This window comes from Ambystoma mexicanum, chromosome 11 (genome assembly GCF_040938575.1).
Source record: "Ambystoma mexicanum isolate Mex_15411 chromosome 11, UKY_AmexF1_1, whole genome shotgun sequence".
Taxonomy (NCBI): domain Eukaryota; kingdom Metazoa; phylum Chordata; class Amphibia; order Caudata; family Ambystomatidae; genus Ambystoma; species Ambystoma mexicanum.
In genome coordinates, this window is record NC_090934.1 from 1,071,602,273 (window position 1) to 1,071,625,508 (window position 23,236).

The window sequence follows — 23,236 nt, forward strand, 5'->3', positions numbered from 1 at the left end:
CCGCAGTGAAGGGCAGACAAGGGCAGTCTCTACCCAGGAGTTCTGGAAGAGGAGGGGTTAATCAGCCACACCTGCCTGCCCCTGAAGAAAAGCTTCACTCCATGGCAAAGCTGTGGTTTAGGGCGGATAACGGCAGTCTCTGCCCGGGAGTGCTGGAGGAGGAGAGGTTAATCAGCCCCACCTGCCTGCCCCTGAAGAAAAGCTTCACTCCACGGCGAAGGGCGGACAAGGGCAGTCTCTGCCCGGGAGTGCTGAAAGAGGAGAGGTTAATCAGCCACACCTGCCTGCCCCTGAAGAAAAGCTTCACTCCACGGTGAAGGGCGGACAAGGGCAGTCTCTGCCGGGAGTGCAGGTAGAGGAGGGGCTAATCAGCCACACCTGCCTGCCCCTGAAGAAAAGCTTCACTCCACGGCAAAGGGCGGACAAGGGCAGTCTCTGCCCGGGAGTGCTGGAAGAGGAGGGGTTAATCAGCCACACCTGCCTGCCCCTGAAGAAAAGCTTCACTTCATGGCCAAGTCGTGTTGAAGGGCGGACAAGGGCAGTGTCTGCCCGGGAGTGCTGGAAGAGGAGGGGATAGTCAGCCACACCTGACTACCCCTGAAGAAAAACTTCACTCCACGGCGAAGCCGCGGCAAACGGCAGACAAGGGCAGTCTCTGCAGTCTGTGCGAGTCTGCAGAGCTGCAGGTCTGCGTGGTCTGAGGGCTGCAGCTGCTTTTACCTGTCATTAAACCCAGTGGCAAATAGAAAGTCCTGCGGCGTCGACAGCTCTGCTTGGTCTGTGATTTCTGTTCATGGCTGTGGGAGTGCACCTAAGTGCACCTAAGGAGGAACTCGAGCCGGAATCAGAGGTGAGGGGGCCACGGCTGATCGAACTTACATCCCCTCTCTCCCCAAAGGCCTAGTCTCTTTGAAAGTATTGCCTGGCCCCATGTACATTTGGCACTCTTTGGCACTTTGGCATTAATTGGCTCAACCTCCCCCATCACCCTAACATCCCAACAATCTGATGCGCCCTGTGCAGAGTGGCAGTCCGCTCATAATCTAATTTTTCCCCCCTCTGTTTTCCAGAGACAAGCTACTGCAGTTGCTGAATCCAGGGGGCTGCCGTTTTTTCCATAACCTACTGCATACTACTTCTGGTGGACTGAGGGACGGGGGAGAGAAGGACTAAGGCAGCTCCTCAAGCCATCGGGCGTGCCCTGTCCAGTCCCTGGAAACAGCGTCCCCCCTCTGTTGCAGTCTGTGATAGAAGAAACTCACTCTGTATCTTTTTGTGGGGATGTTGGCTCAACTGACCTATTTGTGGCATTATCTCTTTTAGTGTTAATATTTGGTTTTGTCACATAATTGCATCTGGTCTGTAGGGTGAGGGGCTGCAAGTGTATCTCTCCCCTCCCCCACTGTAGCCCCACGGCACAGGTTTCTTTTTTACTGTGTCCATTTCCCTTAGGTATTGCTAGATCTGATATTTTTATTTCCTGGTTTTTTATCTGTTGCATGTGTGTTTTTAGCATATTGGCCTTTGTGAGCATCCTTTTTGTTGATTTTTGCTCTGCATTTGCACTTTAGGCAATTTGCCTACACTCTCCTTACCAATAGGGGTTCCTCTGGCTGATGCCCATTAAGAAATATTTCAGGACATTCTATTTGGCTAAGTAGGTGTTGTTTTTATCGCTCATAAAATATGTCTAAACGTAAGGCCAAAGCCTCCCCTTTGATTCCCAATAAAACAAAAAAGCAAACTCAGCTCCTTGGGTGGTCAGGGCGGATCTGACCCTGGTGGTAATTTTTCCAAACCAAAGGCCAGAAAAAGTAAGGGTGCTCAGATCTCGCCATGACAACCAACCCTGAACGAATATTTGAAACAAATGGCAGGGAAACTTGAAGAGCGTATCCTACACACTGAAAGAGCCATCGAAGTTGCTAGCCTACAATCGAGTACAGCTGGGGAAAAAAGAATGCCCCTCTTACCCTCTCCAAATACTTCACTTCCTAGACTCTCGCAATGTCTTGAAACCACATTAAATAATAATCCCCCAGAAAGGGATATATCGGGAGGTGGCAGTGTGGGGGCCCCTAATGGGGCTCGTGCACTTGAAGAGCTAACAACAATTGCACCTTCTGACAGTCTGGTGGATAAAGGACCCAATCCCAATTTGGTGGTGCTTCTAAATGACTCCATGGAGTCAGCGTCTAGTGACTTTAAAATCCTGGACGCAGTGCTGGACAGAAAGCTTGCACCGGTTTTGGATAAAATAGGTGCCCTTAAAACCTCTCTAAGCACAATCCTTTGCATCATGGATGACCAAATAAGAGGTCTTAAAAAGATATTTTGGAAATTAAAACTCTGGTTGTAGAACGAGCAGGGATAGTAGCGCCTGGGATTATCCCCGAAAACCCTGCTCACCACCCCATATACATCCCTAATAAACCACATATGGGTGAGCCGATAATTCATAACACCACAGTCTCTGGTGCACCACTCTCGCTCCCAATGCCCCATAATGCCTCTGTTCTGGAGGGCACTTTGTGGAAGGGGACCAAGAGCAGTTTGGGGGTCTCAGCCGTGGGCTCACATAAAATATAAAGGATACATGTCCCTCTGGTGAGCAAGTACTGCTCAATCTCCATCCAGAGGCTGTCCCATTGGTTGGAGTAATGACGGGACTCCCCCAACTTCATCCAGGTCAGGTGGAAACCATCTTATCCCTTATAAACAAAACAGCACAATAGATCAATACTCGATTGCCAGGGATGAAGGTGAATCTTAAAGGCATTCTCATGGCCAGGAGGGTTTCATGGGTGGGGAAGCAACCCAAATGGGCAAAGGGGGATTGTGTGGTGGGTCCATGACTGCCCCAGCTATGCTTAATTATGTGGTTTCCTCTATTAATCCCGAGTGGCGCTTGCGTACTTCTCCTCCATCTAACAGTGCCTTTTTCCCCCTAGGAGCATTTTATTCTGCAAGCCCCCGCTCTATCTGAATATCGGACTACCACCAAACCTCAGAATCCACGTATGGCTCTGGAGGGTACTGGGGGAGGGAGCCTGCTGGTACCAACGATACCAGTAGCCACTGTGGATTTGATAAACCGTTTTCAGGCCCTAGGGGAAATAGAAGAATTGGATTGACCAGTTGCTTTGAGGGAGGTGGTCCAGATCAAGGACACATTGGGAAAAGGGGGGGAATCGGGTCCAAATTTCCTTTTAAACGAACAGGTGCCCCCTTCTTTGTCCTGTCTATGCTGGAACATAGCTGGTGCTGAGTCTAGGCACTCTCCCCAATTTGCTTTGATGGTTATGTTGGAAATTGTGTCCTAGCGGAAAAGAGAAAACGTGGGAGATGTTTTGGTGGACTGGCAATTTTGGTGAAGGCGTCTTTAGCTTTACCTTTAACGGGGAGAGAAACTAGAAATCAGAACATACAATGAGTCATTCCATGCCCTGCTAGGGGTCGTCCCCTATTTTTGGTTAATCTCTACAACAGCCCACACACTGCTAACCAAGGGTGGCCAGGGGCATTGAGACTTGATCGATGAATATGCCATTGCTAATGGGAGTCAGGCCTTACTTCTAATTATGGGAGGTGACTTTAACGTGAAATTGGGGGTGGGAATTCAACCAGAGAATCTAGATCCGGGTGAAGACCTTTTGCATGGGGTTTCTCCCACACAATTGGTGAATGAAAGATTGTGTGCAAGGGGCCTGCAGTCCTGTGAGTGGTTTCTGGAGTGGGGCATTCACTCATTGAATGGTCATGTGGGAGCGGACCAGCCTGGAAGGCCAACATTTGTGGGCACTCAGGGATCATCTATGATTGATTACTTCTGTGCCCACGTGAGGAATTGGCATCTAATAAAGGAGTTTGAGGTACTTAAGAACCTACGGAGTGACCATAACGCACTCCGGTTGGTCACGGGAATAGACCCGTCAGTGGTCCCATTTGTTAATTTTCCCCAGTTGGATCAGTGTGGCATCAATCCCCTTTGCAAGCAGAGAATTAAATGAGCCATACTGGACCCTGCGGACACTCAGTTCTCCGTTTGTAAACTAAATATGGAGGAACTCTCTATTATTTTGTCAAATGGATCTTCCCCTGGCTCCATAATTTTGGCGTCTCAAAAAATTTGAAATTCTATGTCTGCCATTTTTCAAAGGGAATTTAAAAAAAAGGGAATAAGAACCTGGAAGCATGGTTCGATGAACCTTGCCGGACAGCAGAGAAAGATCTCAAAGCTATTTTGGAGGCAAAAGACAGCAACCGACGTGAGATAATTACTGCCCGGGCGCATTATAAACGTGTCCTGGCAAAAAGGAAGACCCAGTTAGAAGAGCAAGCCTGGGAAGATCTCATCCAGGCTGTGCAGTCAAAGGACTCCAAAAACCTTTGGGAATTTGTGGCCAATGGGCACCCCCCACAAAAGAATTAAAACATATAAAGAGAATAATGTAAGTGCATTGGCCTGGTTTAACCACTTTAGCACCCTGTATAGAGCAAATCCTTCAACTCTCTATAGTGGGCCTAGTGGTTCCCCTCTCCTATTAACCATAAAAGAGGTAGAGATGGCTATTAACAAGCAATTCCCCAATCGAGCTCCCGGACCAGACGCCATCCCTGCAGATATTTTCTGCAATGAGGTGGACCTATGGGCCCCAATACCTAGCATTCATGGACCTGAGCACCGCGTTCGACAAAGTAGGCAGGGCTATGCTCTGGGCGGTGCTCAGCTCCATGGGTTACCCGGAGGATTTGGTCAAGGTCCTCCAGAAAATCCATGAACATACATCAGCTTGTGTCAGATTCGAGGAACAGGGACAGTGCATAGCTTTTTTTTTAGACCTTTTTGGGCATTCGCCAGGGCAGTGTTGTGGCACCGGTATTGTTTGCCCTTTACATAAATGGTGTTTACCTGGCATTGGTCAATTCCCACACTGACTATATCAGGGTGGGTGGCCTCCCCCTCCCAGTCCTAGGCTGATGACATGGTTTTAATTGCTCATACCCCTAGAGCCTTACAATGCCTGGTGGATGTTTACACCCAATTTATGGCTTCCCATAAGTTGACCATGAACTCAAATAAATCTGCAGTCATGGCATGTAAGAGCTTGGGCGTTAGACACCTTAAGATGCGCAGGATATGGAGTGGAGGGAAACCCATCCCGAGGGTTACTAGTTTTGATTACCTGGGAATCTGTTTTACAGAGAACTGGCGAGGGTTTGTCCTTGTTGATAAGCAATGTATGAGGATGAGACAGTCGCTTGGGTGTCCGTCCCGCTTTCAACATAATTGCGTGGGGCGCCCAATCAAACTAATTCTTGAAGTATACAGGGCTCAAACAAAAACTGCCACCAATTATGGGGCAGCACTGTGGGGTATGGAAAGGATTCCAAAAATTGAAAATGTGGAGAATTATTTTCTTAAAAACTTCTTGGGCTACCGCAGTCTGCTCCAAACTATGGGATACATTTGGAATTGGGATGTCCCCATATTGCCGATGAGTTGTTACTGCCCCAGTTTCTCACTGGTTGGCACTATGGGCAAACCAGGAAGCCATTCTCTCACATAAGATCATAAGAGCCCTGGTGAGTAGTTCAGCTGTAAAGAAAATTAAATGGCTCATGTATATCCAGAAATGTATTAGACAGTTAAATTGTCCCAATCTTGTTTGCCCTTCCACCTTCTTGACCCCGTGTGCGGCAGCGGCATACAGGCAAATGTTTAAATCCATCCTGGTGACCAATAGTGAGTCTGCTGCCCTGGGCATTCTTGCAAATCGAAGGCACATGGTGTTAACATCTGAGGACGCTATTCAGCCATACTTGCTCAACAGTGATAATGCTGCAGATCGTTGGGCCCTGACTCGAGCCTGGTTTGATTGCCTATGGTTAGGGGCACAAACAAAAAGCTGGACTCACAATGTACAACCCACCGCCTGCCTCTGTTGTCAGTGGCCGGTGGAGGACCTTCTACATTTTGTGTTGTTCTGCCCACATTATACAGACCTAAGAAGGAAAACACTCTTGCCACTACTCAGGTCCGCTGGCATGTCTCAGGCTAGGCCTGCTTTATGTTATCTGCTCTCAGCTGCTAGGCTGCCAGCGGCCTGGGGAACGGTGAACTACTTGAGAAGGGCATGGTATCGGAGAACTAAATCCACTGCCCAAAACCGGATCGAACTCTGAAATCTTATCGAACTGTCCGGACGTTTCTTGTGGATACTTTTGGATTTACACACATGTACATTTTAAATCCCTTTTTTTATATGTAATGTTTGTAAGTTTATATCATGGATTTTTTTTTAAATGTTGAATTGGATTTTGTACTGCTATGCATTTTTACTCTGTTTTTGTGGTTTATAGATTATTTGTTTCCGAATAAACTTATTATGAAATTGAAATATGCAAACACATAGTAGAAACCACATTCATCAAGATAGCAATTTGTCGAGTGGATAACAAATTAGCTATATTACAATATCAGTATCATTAAAAAAATCTACGTGTTTGGATTATAGGCATATAAAAGTGGTACAAGAAGCAAGAAACTGATGAGTGAAGTGTTCGGCAGTGTTGGCATTCCCTTTTGACTACGGAGAGAGTCAGACATTTTGCTGTTTCTCCGTGCCTGTAGACACTGCTGCTGCACCTTTAAGAGGAGATTACAAATATATTTCCAATTCGCGAAGCGTCTTGCGAAGTGTTGGGTGAAGTGTTTGGCAGTGTTCAGCAGTAGAAGCAGAGAAGAGAGAACAACAATGAAGTAAGCGTAAATATATCAGCACGCGTTGGTAAATGTGTACATCACAACTGTTACTGCCATTTCTCCATATTAACAGCATTTACAAAAGTTTATTCTGAAATTTAGCTGCCGCGCATTCAACTTCTGATTCTTTGACATTCGCAATGATTCAGGAACTAATTGAATAATTTGCACAACTCATATCAAGCTGCTTGAGTCTTTCAGCCGTTAATTACTATATGTGTTCATTTTTGGGAAATACCAAAGAAGTAACGATTTAACGCCGTCCCTATCAAAAGAGGAATAACTCACATTGAACATGACTGATCGGGGCGACTGCTGGCTTATTTTGTTTTTGAGCCCCGAGCCGGAATTCATCAGCATTTCCTAACTCATTGGAATCTAAAGAAGCAAGTGATTATAAAGTTAGACCTAGCTGACCTAGACGGGAAAGCTGAGATACTACACAAATGGATTGCAGATACAATTGACAAGATGGCCCCAGAAAAACCATTCACACCATCAAAAAAGAGAGCAATGGCAAAATGGTTTACCCCACTAGTAAGCACCATGAAAAAAGAAAACAAAAAGATGGAAATGGAATGGAGGAAAGATTACAATCCAGACAAAAAAACAATGTTCCAGAAGCACATTCGCACATACAAGAAGGAAATTCAAAAGGCAAAGAGAAGGCATTATGATGACAGAATCACAAATGCCACCAACACACAAAAAGAAATGTTCCGTATCATTAAAGAAATGAGAAACCCACCAGGCTGTGACAACACCCCAATCCCCTCGGAGAAACTCTGCAACAACCTTGCAGACCACTTCAAAAGAAAATCAATGACATCAGACAAACCATCCAACAGAGACCAACCAGCAGCGACTTACAACCAAATGAACCTAAATCAGAACCGCAGCACAAACTCAATAACTACCCTGAAATATCAGCAGAGGCATTCGCAATGCTGATAAAACACAGCAAGAAAGCGGGCTCACCGATGGATCCCTGCCACCCGGACATCTACAAATCAATCCTCGGACAAGGAACACCAGCAGAATACTTCAGAAACCTTCTAAATCTATCACTGGCAACAGGAACAGTACCAAGGATCTTCAAATCGGCTTACATCAAACCACTTCTGAAAAACACAAGCGGGGACGTAGATGACCTCTCCAACTACAGACCAATCTCCAACATCCCCTACAGACCAATCTCCAACATCCCCTACCCGGCCAAACTCCTCGAAACCTACGTATACAAACTAACCCAAGAATACGTTGAAGAACACCACCTGCTAGACCAAGCTCAAGTCGGCTTCAGACCCACAAGAGGTACAGAAACAGCACTACTATCCATCTGGGATGACCTAAAAACAAACGCAGACTCCAACACAACATCTGCCCTTATCCTGCTCGACCTCTCCGCAGCCTTAGACACAGTTAGCCATGACACCCTAACCAAAAGACTAGAAGACTTAGGCAAAACAGACACAGCGCTACGCTGGATTAAATCATTCCTAGCAGACAGAACTGAAACCGTCTGGATCAAACCCTTCAAATCCACCCCACGAGTCAACGACTGTGGAGTACCACAAGGATCCTCACTATCACCACTGTACTTCAACATCTACCAAACCCCAGTAATGCTACAACTACGCAGACGACACTCAAATCATCTACAAGATCGAAGACACCCAAGCCGATCATTCAAACTTAACCGACTGTCTAAAAGAAGTCTTCAACTGGATGAATGCCAACAACCTGAAAATCAACCCAGGAAAAACCGAACTCATGATCCTATCCAAAGACCAAGAGAAGGAAACTGCCATCCCGTGGCCAACGGAAATGGGAACTACACCATCACCATGTAAGGTAGTAAAAAATCTGGGTGTCCTGATGGACAACACCCTAACCTTAGAACTGCAAATAAACGCAACCGTCAAGAAATGCTTCTTCCTCCTCCACACGGCAAGAAAAATACTACCTTTCCTCTCCTTCACACACAAAACACTCACCATCGTTGGCCTCATCATGTCAAGTATCGACTATGCAAACAGCCTCTACCTCGGTATACCGGAATACCTACTGAAGAAGCTACAATGGATCCAAAACACAGCAGCCAGACTACTCCTCAAACTATCCAGAAGAGACCACATCACCCCGGCCCTAAAAACACTACACTGGCTCCCAGTAAAACAGCGTACCATCTTCAAAACAATGTGCATAACGCACAGGGCAATCAGCGGACAAGGAGCAGAACTCCTACAACAAAAAAAATAACAATCTACAAGCCAACGAGACCGCTCAGGTCAACCAACGAAATCCGACTGGAACAAAAACCTTACATCAAGAAGAAACTCGGAGGCACCGCTTTCTACCACGTAGCCGCGAAAACCTGGAACAACATCCCAAAAGTAATAAGGAACACCAAAGATCGCCTTAAATTCAGAAAATTACTAAAAACCTACCTCTTCAACACCAGAGACTAAAACCGAAACAACAATAAGACAAACGACTCATCAAAAAAGGACATTGACAAACCCCTAGAACCGACAGAAGTACCCTCAGAACCAGTAGGGCTGACGCTGGACACAGGGGTCCACCCGCGAGACCCAGGGAAACGGAGGCAACAACTCCAGCCAACCCTTACCATCCGCCACCGCCCGTACAGCCACAACTAGGTACCACGGGGCTGTGGAACGGACAAGATACCACCAATCACTACACAATCGGAAGTATGGACACTAGCAGCTGCGCTAGTCATGTGGAGGGGGTGAGGAGCATGCAAGGTTATTAAGGGAGCGGGCGGAGGGGACAGCTAAATCCTCAAACGGCCTCGAATGCAAAAACGGGCACGTACCTCCTGAGGCTCAGGGTGTACAAGCATCCCGTTGTGTAAGATTACACGAGCCCAACCGGTTCAGCCCAGGATAGAGATACAAACTAACCAATACCACTAACAATTTCCTTCTCTGCATACACCTCTAAAACTCCAAACCAAACACAACCACAAACCTCTAGCGCAGCAAACCGCACAAACTTCACTACACTGCAACAACAAAACAAAAAACACACATAGACTCGCACATCAGCACACAACGACTACCGGCCGCATACACCCCAGGCCCAGCCGACAGAACCACCGGGCTGAGGCTGCCAACAGCACATCACTGCAATCTTGCACTTTTCCAGCCTCCACCCACCAACCCATCCCTCCCTCCCTCTTTCAGAGCCGCCAGAGCGCCAGGGGACCACTCCGGTGGTGATAGTGCGCGGTACAAATGACCTTTAACATTAACATTAACATAAACAAGTGGCGGTGGCCAAGATTTCCTGGGGTGGCTCAGGGCGTATTTAGCCTTTGAGCCCCACTCCAACGTGTGAAATTGGTCATTGCAAAGCAACTCAAAGTGATATTAATTCCTGACATTGTTGCACATAAATGCAGCAGCGATTAAATTTAGTTGGGGTGACTATCGGCATAACAAGCCTTTGAGCCCTTAACTGATATGTCACATTGTGTGTGTGCTGCCTGCCTTTTGCTTGTTAGTTTCCTTGTGATGCTATTAACAAGATATCTATTGGACTCATCACTTTGTGTATAGACAACTGCATTTAGTAAGTTTCAGAAAGACTGATCTATTAACTCGATTCTGGTTAAAACTGGCTAATTGTTACACAGAGTAACTGCTGACGCCTCTGTCTTTGAGCTTGTGCGTAATTGTATCCTAGACATCTTTTACTTCCTGCTAACCACATTGTCTAACTGCCTCCTGGCTAAGGCACAATAACTGACACTGACACCTAGTCTTGGGTCGGCATGATCAGTGAGCGATCTATGAATTAAGCCCCCAGTTGGAAGTCTTGGGTGCTTGACATTTCTCAAATAAAAATGTACAATTTAAGAAGCTCCATATTTAAAGACGACATGAGACCGCCTGAAATTGATTATCAGCCACCTTCTGCGCACAGTTAGTCAACGCCATCTACTAAATCTTGTGAATAACAACAATTCCACATTGAGGAACGAGCAATTATGAAAAACACAGAGGAAGTTCAAATTCCAAGGCCAGCCTTCGTGTTCCACTTGGCTGGACACAGACATCCAAACTAAACTACCTACCTCCCGATGTGACTTGCTAAAAAACACTTTGATCCATAACTTAGACTTCACAGTCTCAACCTCAATGATGAAACGGCATATAGATAACACAGCAAACAAAAGGCACACAAGATCATATAGCTCAAATGCCTTAGAAAATCGTTCATGGACAGAAAGTCCAATTCAGTCAAAATGGAAAGAAAATCAAGAGACCAATGAATTCCACCTACATGGGAACTTGTCTAAAGAAAACGTGATTCCCTCACTAGACCTCACTCATGATGCTGGAATTAATATGCTGGACACCAGCTTGACCCTTCCCTCCCTGCCAAGGCCTTCATCACTCATCAATTCTACCGAGTACTCAACATAGGGGTCAGCACCCCGCCAAGCAACCTCTCTCCCGATGAGTTTCTTGCAAGATCCAACATTATCAAGCATTGAGCTTTGTGCTAACATCTCTAACATCTCTTTGAAAAATAAAACACTAAAAGACGAAGTGCACAATTATTCGGAAATCCTGATAGAACTAACAAAAGAGGGCAGTTGCTCAAACCTGGTTGGGCTCAACTCAGCCATGTACACGCAATTCAAGGAATTTACTGTTCACATGACGCAGAATGAGATATTATACAAAAACTCATTCAAATCACTGACAAATTAATTTCTTCGGTTTAAAAATACCAATGAATTAACATGGTCTGAACTTCCGTTCTTGCATGCAATTCAATAAAAGCACCCGCCAAAGAAATGTATTACCAGCAGATTATGAACCAAGTTGTGGAGACGACACCCCACTATCTGTTTCAACCCTTGAAGAATATCTGAGACTACCTCAAATAGCAGATGATCAAGTACAAATCCAGCCTCAAACTGCTGGTCAAGACAAATCACCAAGCTCTGGAGAGAAACCGGTCTCAACCAATCTAACCACACGACAATCCTGAAGATGCTCTAATTACACCTATTTCAATTGAGGACACCACAAAAGCCTCTTTGTCACAGAATAATGCTGCAATAAATGCTAATAACCCCCCCAAAAAAGGGAGAAAAACATCAAAAGGTTCACATGTCGAAGTGGTTCCATCCATAGAAACATTAAATAACCATCCAAATAAAAAACAAAAAACACAGGAAAAAGAAATTTCTTCAAAGCGATAGATAAAGCAAACAAGAACAATGAATTGCAAGCAAAGAAATTAAGAGAGCAAAGACCACAGATGATAGAGGACAAGCTTAAATCCAATGAGGAAGTGAAATCCTCCAACATCGATGACATAATAATCCTTTCTGAGATTTCCACAGTGCCAAATAAAACAACCACTGGGTCTCAAACCGAAAACCTTTCACAAAGTATAAAGACACCAATGAAAGCACTGAAGCTAGCTCCTTTCTTCTGTAAGAAAGTTAATACAAAAGTCATGGCTAAAGAGAAGCAATCTACCTGTGATGCTGACCAAAAAATGCAACTGCAGACTCAGTAACAAAGATACAATCAAATGTTCCTTTGTTACAAGAATCAGCCGTGGTAATAGCCCTCTCTGATACTGTAGATGTAAATAAAACATCTGCCTTGTCTGCATGTGTGCCAGTCAATGCATACAAACAGTTAGCTGCTCCGAAAGTGTGGTTACAACAGACAAATCCGAACAAAAGTCACAGAGCGTTAAATAGAAGCAACATTTTGGCATATACCAAAAGAAATGTGGATTTATACCTATTCTCTTCTAATGACATAGAGAGATTATCTTTTAATTCTGAAAACCAACCAGAAGGCTCAAGCTCTTCTGGCCTGTGCAACTGAATTTAAAGATCTCAGTGTTGAAGTTCTTACCGCCATACCTACATTGCATTTACCAACCATTCTTCCCACATCATCAGACACTATTGTAGACTCTAAACAAATGACTACATCAGGACAACAAGTAATGCAGATGGAACACATTTGAGAAAAAGGAATCAGTGCAGTCCATGCAACCAAAAATAGTGACAAACTTCTCTCTCTCGTACTGGACATCATTTCTCAAGTGTTCCAATTATTGAGCATGTCTGACATACAATTTTAGACCATCAATCGTATTAAAATATTAAGCTGGAACACAAAGGGACCCTCATCATTCCAACAAAGAGAAATTGCAAAATGTATTTTCAAGGAATATGACATCGTAATATTCCAAGAAACATGGCTCACAACCAATTTATATCTCGATGGATATACCACTGTCTCACAATTAGCAATTAGCCCCTCTCATGGCGCCCCTCAAGTGGACTTTTTACAGCAGTCAAAAACATGTCAGGCTATAATGTAGAATGTATCGGTAACAATATCCAAGGCATCCTAGTATCCAGGTGTAACATCAAGTGGGGTCAAACAGTTAAAGGTCGTTTAGTGTTTAACATTTATTGGAACCTGATTCCATGTTCTTTGACCCTTTTCTAGAATATCTTTCCAACATTCTAACCGAGCTGAATATAACATTTCCAAATGATCTCATTGTTATCTGTGGGGATTTGAATGCATGTTGTTCACCAATTGCTAGGTTATCATCAAAATCTTTAGTAAGTTACACCAATGGTGAATTATGGGACTAGATGTTTACACGCTGGAACTTGCATATTGTAAATGGGAACATTAATTCTGATAATCCCCCTACCGCAACCTAGTAAAATGGAAAGAGCTTTTCCACAATAGACTATTTTGTAGTCTCCCCTGATCTAGTCCACCGGTGCAAATGGTTTAAGATAGTTGTTACGCTCACCTGGTGTTAGGAAAGATTTCTTAATTGTGGGTAATTTTCGTTCCATGTGGCAACCCCTAAACTTTTTGCTGTTGTTTTCACCATGATCTAGACTTTGCCAGAGAAGTGCAGCCTTCTGCCGCAATCCTCTGTGCTTTCGCTCCATTCTTACGGGGAAACTGACATGCCCTTAAGACAGTCAGTACCGGGAAACCTTGTTTTCCGTAGTTTCTTTAGCATGTTGCAGCTTTCGTGCAACATGGCACAAGAGGGCACTGTAAGCTAAGTTACTGCTCTCTTGGGTCTCTAGTCTTCTACAGGCCCTAGATACTCTCTTTGGATTGTAAATGAACGGTGCAAGTGAATCACAGACAGGATTGGTGGCAGCGATCGTTTCTTGTGTTTTTGAGCTCCTTTTGGCGTTTTAAGCGCGTTTCTCGCACTTAGCCCAAAATGGTGGCCTGTTTCCCAAAATGGCCAGACCACAAGCCTCTTTGTCCTGTCCGCTGACCGTCTTGCCCCCTTCACCTCCCCCAGGTCGAGCCGACCCGGGGCCTTCCTTATTTGGGCATGTACTTTCCCGCGAAACACAGATGCTTTCGCGGGCTTCTACAGGCCTGTGTGTGCCTCCAGGATGGGGGCTGGGATGTCTGGTCCCAATACACATCCTGGGCGCCAGAGAGTCTAGGGTGGTGTGAATGCCTGGGACCTCCGTGGTCCGTGATAAGGTCCACAGATGGTGTGAGTGTTTTATGAGCAGATCTCCCATTGGGTCCCCTCCGTTTTGGTGCAAAGGGAACCGTGGATAAGAGGGGGCTGGAAACGCCACTACCAGGTCGATCTCCTGAGTTCTCACGAACAAAGGAATACAGGAGCCAAGTATCCTGCAACCACGAGGCTGAACCGAGGAATCGCTGGTGGCCCGCTGAAGGACTGCTCCTCTGCACTGCTATCGCTTTGTGAGACCCTTTCTACCTCGGATCGAACGAGAAGGCCTGTACTGGTACTTCGACCCTTGGAATAGTGGGAACAACTATTCTCGGCATCTTCACCATCTCCTGCACGTAAGCCTTCGGAAGTGTCTCTGGGCCATCCAGCAGACTGACCAGCCTACCCAGGAGTCTTGCTCTGTAACCGCCGTCAGGTTGTGTTGTATTACGAGTCCTTGTCACTCTCACACGATTCGTACACTTGGCATTCCCAGGTCTGAAATGAGTAGTGTACATTGGGCTGAAATACACACGGCCGCTCCGTTGCCCTGCTGTGGTAACAAACTGTGCGGGTTCACTGCATTTGGGACGTCCTCAACTCAACTTCTGCTGCTGAGGAATCTACATGACGACGAGACGTCCCCTGCTCCTATCTGAACCTGCCAGCACTGAAACTGACGCGGAGAAGCCTGGGTCTGCTTGCATCGGGGACTGGTGAGTAGCATAGCTAGGAACTGGTCGCCCTCCTGAAGGAGCCCATAGCTTTTCCCCGCTGTGTCAAACAGCACGCCTTTCCGTACTCGCGCTCTGCTTCTGCCCACAGTGGAGGCTGCGCTTGAGTCGCAGAGCTCTGTTCATCTTCATTTGTTCACCGAACTAAACTGACTGATTCCCTCGAAGAGACTCCCATTTTTGCCCGTTGGCACCATCGTGTGCAGGTACTTTTGAGCACAAGGCTCCACTCTTCGTAGGGCTTGGACTTCTTTTTAGTTAGATGCCTCTGAAGGCGGACTGCGTCTAATTATTATTCGCACTGCCTGTTTTCCTCCCCATCTAGGTGGTCTACACATTTCGTGCTTCTAACTCGTTAGACTTGTTTGTATTTGTGTATATATTGTATTGGTTTGGTATGTGATGGTTTATTTCAGTTTTATTGTGATTCCTCGCTACGGTCAAAGTTACAAAGGCCTTGTAATAAATGTGTATATATTTTTAATATAACACCTGCATGGAGTCATTTGTGAGTGTCCTTGCTTTGTGTGCTCATTGCAGGCTTTCAGCCACCCTCACCCCTCTTGAGACCTAGTCTTGACCGTTGCGATCGCTACCTTGATTGGTCTGGCTTGTCCAGAGGTTACCCTGTTCCAAGAAACTAGGCTGGCCTTCTGAACCTCTGCGCCTCCAGGACAGAGTTCAGAAATCTGTCTTAACACCTGGTATCCACAGGGACGCCACCCAGCCGGGTTACTCGCTGGTATGCTTCGCAGCTTTGCCCTGATGTGGTCTGCGGGGAAGGTTCAGCCTTTTGATAGAATTTGGCGTGCTCTCTGTCCTGCCTTCTTTGCAGGGGCACGTTGTCTTTCATGGGCGGGTGCGGTCCAGTTACTTCACTGACGCCGGCCTGTTTGATATTGTTCAGGTAGGTCTTATTGCTGTTCTTTAGTTTTGTTGCAATCTTGCATGCCTTTCTTTGTTTAAAATGTCTCTTTTTCTCCCTTGGGTATGCAGAGCTTCAGCGCGGCGAACTGGCCTGGTTGAGCCCCGCTGGTAAATGATGGCGTATGAAGAGCGCTATGATGCGGTAGGTAAGCGCTATGCACAGCGCTGCAAAGTCTTGCCTTTGCTAACCTGTGTTTTCCTTCCTTGTAGGTTCCAGTGTTCTTCAGTGCGAGTGGAATGTCCAGAGTGGTGCCAGCCGAGAGGCGACCAGCAAGGTAAGCCTTTTGAGCAGTTTGTAATTTGTAAATGTCTCTACTGCTTTCTGTAATGTTACCTCTATCTTCCTCTTTAAGGTCGTTCTGTCCGGGAGGCGTGCAGATTCTAGGAAGCTGTTCTCAGAATTGCGAGTGTTTAAAGATGAAGACTGCAGGTAAGATGCTGCTGCTAATGATGTTCCTTTTGTCTCCTTGCAGGTTCTGCTTCTCCGAGGTTCGAGGGAATAGCTGAACACGGTGAGCGTCACGTTGCAAGCTGCAAAGTAACGCAAAGCGTGTTGTCTTGCTCGGGTGTGGTTTAAATAGTCCCAACAAAATAGTCCAGGTAAAGTAGTCCCTAGGCTACCCACCCAAAACACAAGACCGCATAGCTTGGTTCTTAGGAACCAAGCTATATGGATGCCTCCATGTTGGCTGACAATACAATAAAGTAGTTCCCAAGCACATTGTTTTTCATGGTGTGTGAGCCTGACGCCATAGGCACCAGGACTGGCCCCATGAGGGCTTTCGAAGAGGATGAGTTGTGACTCCACCTGGCCAATGGGTTTGCAAGAGAGGGTTTTGGGCGAGGGTCGTGACAATAGTCCTGTGGAGAAATAGTAATCTTCAGCTGAATTTAAAAGGAAATTGCATTGTTGGTTTTCGGAATAAGGGTCAAAAGCTTAATAAGAAGTTGGAAAAAATGCTGTTGTATGGTCCGTTGGAGGAGCTAGAAATACTGAGTACCCCTGGAACATATGTTAAATTCTTGTGGGATTTAAATCTACCACAAGCTAAAATGAGCTCACTAACAAAATCGAATGCATATACTTTCGAACAACAAACTTAAAGGCATGGTCCAGTAAAAATGTTTATTGTCCCTACGGGTCGGCCATGTTTTTTTAAGCCTAAGTGGCTCGATTTTAGAAAACTTTCCTATGGACCTTACCCGAGTTTTCATCCATTAAACACAGGCGAAAACAGGCACCAGGGAGCCGCCATTTTGTGATAATCCTATCACTTGCCGCATCGCCCTGGCTGACCTGCTTCTGCGGCACTAAATCAATTCCCCCGCCCCTGAGCCTGTCATCAGCAGACTCGTACCGCCCATTTCCCAACGCCAAAGCACGTCTTGTGTCAACATCCGCTGCGCTTCAGCTAATGACGTGTCGCCATGGAAATGGCAGGGCGCCTCTTTCCTCAATAAGTATAAACAGACCGTTTCACAATACACAGCAGCAGATTTTCGATTCCATTCCTCTCTCTGTGTTACTTAGAGTATTTTGTGACTCGTTTCTGTGCTCTGGTCAGCTACCTTCGCCGCTTGTAGCCCGTGTGAACACCTGTACCATCTCGGTAAATTATTTTACTTTGTTTACCACACAATGGCTACAATAATGCCCTACATGTACGAGCCCGAGTATACCGAGGAGGAACTACTGGAAAGGGAAGCATGCAAAAACGATAGGGATTCGGACGGCAGTTGGCAGGACGAATCAACAGATGAAGAGCCTGGGCCTAGTCGCATGGACGGCGTCTCCACCTGGTGCACATGCAATCGGTGCGAGCTAATGCCAACCGAGGAGGAGAACTGCTGCTGTCGAGAAAACTCGGGATGCCTGGCCTACATTTCGGAAGGCGAGCCACGACCGCAATGCATCACCGAGCTGCCAGACTTCAGGGCAGCCTGCCTCACACGGGCCATGTTGAGAATAATGATGGTGCTGATGCACAAACTTCGCGCAACTGTTCGTCCTCTTAATCCGAGTAATGAGTAAGTACACTGTGCTTGTCATGCCACTCCTATTTCATGTTCTTCTACTATATCCAAAATTATATATTCATATCATAGTAACGCATGAAAGTCGTTCAATAGTGTGCATTGTCTAGATAGCATTTGTCCGTGCAGAATGCCATTAGTTACAAGAATTGTCATTGACAACAAATGTTTAATAAACTTATCTTGGTCATTTTGTTTCATTCCTTTTCACAGGTGGTACAGGCTGGTGGCCTTTCGTTCCTTTACATGGTGGCTCCACGGGAAGCTTGGACACCGCGTTCGAAGAGTGATACCCGCCTGTGCCGTTCGTGCCATAAGAGAAACGTTCCCGAGTGACAGCGGTCAGTACAGGGGATTTTATCTCGCTGTGCTGCAACCTGACCTGTATAATCTTTAAAGTCTTGTATTTTTGTGTCATGAAAATAAGATACAAAATAAAACACCACATATATTTTAACAGCGGTTGTTTCGATTTTTTAAATGAATCAAGTGTGTCTCCATTCAAGGATGGACGTCAGAGATCTGTGCTCCGAATGGGTGAAGGTGTGTCGCTGTGAAGCAGGGTGGTCACTATCTATCTAAGCTAACAAAACATATTCTCGATAATGCATGCACTAAACAACACTTGTTCAAAGTCTTTCAGTAGGTTATGTCTCTATAAAAGTCACACATATATCTATACTAACAATTACCATTGGATTATACAGGCCTTAGGGTCTTGACCACTAGAATGCACCGGTTGAAGTGTGGGTCTGTGCTCACAAGAATCTCCAGTATGTGGCATTTGTTATTGATAAGCAACGATATACTATCAAAGGCGGTTCGCGCCAGTGGATGAGCGCTGGCATGGGGGGCTGTCACGGGCGCGAAAGGCCAAGGTGCCAAACTGCATGTACACTTCAAAAGGTATCCCACGCCCAGGGGCCATCGGTCACATGGCCTCCTCAGACCCCGTGTCTCCAGCCAGGCCTCCCCTTGAAGCAGGCCGCCCCCCTGCAATCCACATAGGTGTGTCTCCATTCAGCAGTCTTCCTGTGCCTTATCTGCATGCCCCAGGACCCTCCATCCCACCCACCCTCTATCAAAGGCGGTTCGCGCCAGTGGATGCGCGCTGTCACGGCGCGAAAGGCCAAGGTGCCAATTACATGTACACTTCAAAAGGTATCCCACTCCAAGGGGCCATCGATCACATGGCCTCCTCAGACCCCGTGTCTCCAGCCAGGCCTCCCCTTGAAGCAGGCCACCCCCCTGCAATCCACATAAGTGTGTCTCCATTCAGCAGTCTTCCTGTGCCTTATCTGCACGCCCCAGGCCCCTCCATCCCACCCACCCTCTATCAAAGGCGGTTCGTGCCAGTGGATGCGGCTGTCAGGGGCGCGAAAGGCCAAGGTGCCAAACTACATGTACACTTCAAAAGGTATCCCACGCCAAGGGGCCATCGGTCACATGGCCTCCTCAGACCCCGTGTCTCCAGCCAGGCCTCCCCTTGAAGCAGGCCGCCCCCCTGCAATCCACATAAGTGTGTCTCCGTTCAACAGTCTTCCTGTGCTTTATCTGCACGCCCCAGACCCCTCCATCCCACCCATCCTCTATCAAAGGCGGTTCGCGCAAGTGGCTGCGCGCTGTCAGGGGCGCAAAAGGCCAAGGTGCCAAACTACATGTACACTTCAAAAGGTATCCCACGCCAAGGGGCCATCGGTCACATGGCCTCCTCAGACCCCGTGTCTCCAGCCAGGCCTCCCCTTGAAGCAGGCCGCCCCCCTAATACCACGACATACATTTGTCATTCATACACAAACACACCCCTGTTTCTAATACTTTATAAACCACTTGATATGTCTCATGAGAACATCTTTGTGCTTTGCAAGTCAACTCCTGAACGTGCTACCTGGCAACCACTGAGATCTACGCTAATCCGCTCGTCGTCGTGCTATCCGTGAACTTCTGTGACTGCTTAGAGCAAACCCATCAGTGTGCTACCTGTGGCCACTCACCTCTTCTCCTGCAACATACTGCCCTGATTGCTGAATCCAACTGTTTGTTGGTCAAGCTAAGGCCATGTATCCTAGTCATATTTCGCAGATTTTTAAATTTCTATCTATTTGCGAGTAGAGTACACAATAGTGCTATGTTCATTGGTCTCATTGCTATTGACTTGAGTTTCCATTGCTATGCTATCAATAGATCTATTTATTTTCATCTGTGTCTATTGTCATCGAATTGCATCCTTCAGGGGTCCAGTCTATAATGTAAGCATGTTTCCTTCTCGTACAAGACAGAACATCCAAGGGACGAGTCACATGTTCAGATTTTAGTCTCATCATTTATACATTTCTGCAACTTATGCAAATACTAAGCCGCACATAATGAACTGGTATAGTTCCTGCGACCAAAACAAACCTTGCATTGATCATTGTATGATTCATTTACTTTTGTATCAAATCTGTATTCTTGAAGATTGTATAATAATGTCGATATTTACTTTTCGGATTTATCAACAATGCCTGCCTGTTCGATTAGCGGTTGCCCCCCGAAGACCCATGCGAAATCTGAAGGCACTACAATGCATGTATTCCCGAAAACTGTTGATCGAATAAGAGAATGGGTCAGACATTGCGGATATCCACTGGATGAGCTGGAAAGTAGAGTCCAACAAGTCTTACAGGACAAGAGGGGTGATCAATACCGCATCTGCAGCCGGCACTTTTCCTTGGACATGTACACAACATCTTGGGTAACAAAGAAGAATAAACGGCGAACGACACGGAAATTGCTCGAAAACGCTATTCCCACTCTATTTGTCCACATTCCGCCACCGGTGAGTCAAGTTTCCGGATTTAGCTTTAGGCCTTGCGGTAGTGTGTAGGTAGCCGAATTGATTAATTGATATTGTAGGTGTTCTATCCCTTGTAATAATTTCGATATTGATATGAGTGTATAGTTTTTTGAATAATGACATTTATCAATATATTCTTTTTTTCGATTTCATAACCCACAAATGCAATGTATATATATGGGAACAGGGAACTGTGCTGTATTGAGCATTTTTCAAGTATTCTGTCACCTTACATGGCTATTTTTAATATTGGCATTTCATTATCAATCATTAATTTACCTTTACAACTTCTTGACCATCCCTTGAATCTGAAGCAAGAACATTCTACATCCTTGACGTGGTCGCAGTTATCAACCACTTCTAGCGCGTATCAGGTAATCTTACTAGGCTAATCCGCTACAGACTTGTTTTATGCATGTCAAGTAATAGTTTTATTCTATCATGTAATTATTTTACTGAATGTTTGGTTAGTGCTTTCCAATTGATATACACCTTAGTTATCGTCCACTGGTGTTTGTTTTCAGTTTCCATACTAATGCAAGTACTGTCTTTCAGGGAGATGCTGAAGCGTCCGCCACATCTACAACATTTCTAGATGTTCTTCACCAGCAGGAGGTATGGATACTGACAGCTCCATCGGGCGTCATCATCAGAGATGGAATTCTTGTCGTTTGATTGTTCTACACAATGTTTCATTCGTGGTTAGCCGTTCATATGTACCTGTGCTGTCGACCCTAGTTGTGTGTTATGTTTTCACTATTGTAATCCTCACTAATGCAAGTACTATGTTTCAGGCAGTTGATGGAGCGTCAACCCCTGCACTTGATGCAGAGCCTGACATTCAAGTAATTCCAGGAGAAGTGGAAGCGGGACCATGCGTATACGAATCGGCGCAACAGCTTTCGGAAGTGCGCACTACATTTGCAACATCCATAGATATTCTTCAGCAGCACAAGGTATGGATACTGACAGCTCCATCATGCGTGATCATATAACGTGATTCCATTTGCTATAGTCTCTTCCCTATTAACGCAACTGCTGTGTTTCAGGGAGACGACAGAGCTTCCACTACAATCACAACATCCCATTTAGATGATGCAGATATAAATAAATCGGAGAAATAAGTCGATGAAATGTGATCATATTTAGATTTTCCTTGATTATTTTAGACAATGCATCATTTGTGGTTATCTCTTTATATGTACCTGTGCGTTCGACCCCAAGTGTGTGTTATGTTTCCAATATTGAAAACCATACTAATGCAAGTACTGTGTTTCAGGGAGACGACAGAGCTTCCACTACAATCACAACATCCCATTTTGATGATGCAGATGTAAAGGAATCAGAGAAATAAGTTGATGAAATCTGCATATTTATATTTTCCTTGATTGTTTTAGACAATGCATCATTTGTGGTTATCTCTTTATATGTACCTGTGCTGTCGACCCCAAGTGTGTGTTATGTTTCCAATATTGAAAACCATACTAATGCAAGTACTGTGTTTCAGGGAGATGCTGATGCCTCCTCTCCAATACAACCATTCATGGCAGTCCATGCAGAGCCAGAGGTATGGATACTGGCAGCTCCATCGAAATAGATCATCACTGGTCGAATACTTGTTGTTTGATAGTTGCACACAATGTTTAAATCGTGTTTGCTATTGAGATGTACCTGTGTGTTCGTCCTCACATGTGTTTTATGCTAACAATATTTTGATACATAGTAATGAAAGTACTATGTTTCAGGGAGATGATGGAGCCTCATTCCGTGCTGTCTATGCGGATACAGAAAATATAGTCGTTGCAGCGCAAGAGGAAGGGAGGACATGCGGAAACTAATCGGAGCTACAGCGTGCAGATGTTGAAGGTTGAATCAAAAAAGTTGCAAGGAAAAAAAAACAAAAAAAGGTTAGTTACAAACAGTTCATAACTTTAAAAAAATGTTTGTGCTGGGGACTATTTTATGTTTTTTTCCAGTCAATTGGACTACACTTTATCTTGTGTTTAAACTGAACATCCCTTTTCCAATCTCTCCTCTAGTTACCCGTGGGTGTCAGAACTATACATACACAGACAGTGAAGCGAATGAGAGATGTTGCTTGCCAGACCATGTACACTATGGAGGAACTATTAATTGAGGCGAGGCGTGTTCAGGCTCGAGATGCTCATGTCCAATGGCCAGAACATGAATTAACTGTGTTTGGAGAATACAGCAAAGTTGTAGTGGACCATTGCTACAGTGTGACCGCAGCACCACAAGAAGATGATATTGAATGTATTGAAGATAGCTCTGAAGTATTTGCAGATCAATTCACACAATCTACACCAGCCAAGAAATTGCCACCCAAAAACCTGTCGACATTGTTGTGTTCTCCCATCAATGTTGAAGTAACAGATGTCGAAATGACAG